General features: G+C 49.6%; 2 protein-coding genes across 4 annotated transcripts in view; one reads left to right on the top strand and one right to left on the bottom strand.

The window, feature by feature from the left end:
• Positions 1 to 2,070, top strand: part of ARL10 (ADP-ribosylation factor-like 10) — a 22,115-nt gene that overhangs the window by 5,287 nt on the left and 14,758 nt on the right. The window lies entirely within an intron of this gene.
• The window catches only part of KIAA1191 (KIAA1191 ortholog), an 18,609-nt gene that overhangs the window by 15,502 nt on the left and 1,037 nt on the right, over positions 1 to 2,070 (bottom strand). The gene's annotated exons all lie outside the window — the stretch shown is intronic.

The following is a 2,070-nucleotide window of genomic DNA, read 5'->3' as shown; positions in this document are numbered from 1 at the left end:
TTTTTTTTTTTGAGACAGAGCCTCACTCTGTTGCCCAGGCTGGAGCGCAGTAGCATGATCTTGGCTCACTGCAACCTCTGCCTCTCAGGTTTAAGAGATTACTGTGCCTCAGCCTCCTGAATAGCTGGGATTACAGGCGTGTGCCACCACGCTCAGCCAATTTTTGTATTTTTAGTAGAGATGAGGTTTCACTATGTTGGCCAGACTGGTTTCAAACTCCTGGCCTCAAGCAATCCACCCAGCTCAGACTCCCAAAGTACTGGGATTACAGGCGTGAGCCACCATGCCCAGCCTTCTATTTCATTTTCTAATTTAAAGTTGTAGTAGCAACCCCTAAATTAATTTCATAACACACTAAGTCTTGAACCAGTTTGAACCCCAGCCCTGGAGTCATACTCTTGGGCTCTCTCCCCAACCCTCACTCACTGTCCCCGAGAGGCCTGTTTTATTTGGATGGGGATTTTAGAAGGCAGGAGGCATGCTCAAACCTCACTCACTGTCCCCCAGAGGCCTGTTTTATTTGGACGGGGATTTTAGAAGGCAGGAGGCATGCTCAAACTGGCTGCTTCTGAGCTGCCCTCCCAGCCCTGCCCATCTGCAGAGAGTAGGTGAGGATGCTCCCTGCTTCCTGGGCTGGGGCCTGGCTCTGTAGAGTCAGCAGGTGACATTGTTCTCTCCGTTTGGCTGCCTCCTGCATCTTCTCAGTTGGTTCTATCCCTGGAGATAAGCGGTATTTATTATTCTGTTAGGTTCCAATGTTTAGCAATGTTAAATAGTTCCAGCAAGATAAGGGCTAAAGGTATTCCCAATGGATTTTCCAACAAGGGATTTGTTGGAGACACAGGTGAAAACAGTTTCACTGGGTGCATGGGGCAAGGCATAGGAAGTGCACATTATTCAGGCGTGGGGCTGAAATGGACAAGAACAAGAGGTAATAACCAGAGAAGTCAGTTTTCTGAAGTGGGAGAAATCTGAGTATATGTGTGTGGGTTGCTAGAAAACACCAGGAGGTGGGGTGGGGGTAAGGAGTGAGAAGGGGTAGGGGGCAAATTGATTTCTAAGACAGTCCTCCCTGGTCCTACAAAATGGCATGGAGTGGCTTACAATAAAACCACATTCTGAAAGCAGTGTCAGTACGCACCCCAGGGGCAACCATTAACCGTCGGGAAACTGCAGCCAGTGAGTAATTGTTCCAACCTCTCTTCCTTCCCAGAGGCATTCAGCGCCCTGAGAGGCCTCAGTGCCCTGAGAGGCCCCAATGGGATTCGGCCCAGAGGGTCCACAGCAGAGTCCTTGACGCTGTACCCTGACACTGGCCTCCTTTCCTTCTTCCCTGTCCTACTCTGCTGCTTCCAGACATCACTTCCCAAATAAACTACATCCATAGTCCTCCAAAAGTGTTAATACAGAAATACGGATGTAGCTAAAACATCACTATCTGGGAGGAGAGGAGCATACATATGTAGCCAAAGGGAAAGGGGTTCAAATCAGAAGGAATAGGGGCTGGGACCCAGAGCGAGGGGTACAGAGGAATCAGGAACTAAAAGGTGAAAAGTTGAGACAATATAAAGGAAAAGAGGTAACCCTGCTGGGCCCTGACAGCCACAGGCGGTCTCTCGACCCACGTACCCTACATGGTGTCACCCCTTCGGAGAGCCAAAATAACCCAACTGCTGTACTCAGGTCGTTTCTCCTGTTCTTCCTCCTCGTGCTACCCACGTAGAAGCCTTGGCAGCCACTGGGGGGACCTAGAACAAGGCAGTCAGCTCTAAACATTCTGAACTTCTGACACTGCTTAATTCAGCCTCACCAGGACCCCAAGACAGCTGGGTCCGGGAGGCAGCGAAAGAAGGCTAGAGGTGGCGGGGAGCCAGGGACCTGGGTTCTATTTGTGGGGAAAAGAAAGAGATCAGCCTGTTACTGTGTCTATATAGAAAGAAGTAGACATAAGAGACTCCATTTTGTTCTGTATTTGAGATGCTGTTAATCTGTGACCCTACCCCCAACCTTGTCCTTGCAAGAGACATGTGCTGTGGTAACTCAAGGTTTAATGGATTTTGGGCGTGCAGG

This window comes from Mandrillus leucophaeus, unplaced genomic scaffold (genome assembly GCF_000951045.1).
Source record: "Mandrillus leucophaeus isolate KB7577 unplaced genomic scaffold, Mleu.le_1.0 Scaffold366, whole genome shotgun sequence".
Taxonomy (NCBI): Eukaryota; Metazoa; Chordata; class Mammalia; order Primates; family Cercopithecidae; genus Mandrillus; species Mandrillus leucophaeus.
Note: the sequence above shows the minus strand (reverse complement) of the source record. Positions and strands in the feature narration are given on the sequence as shown.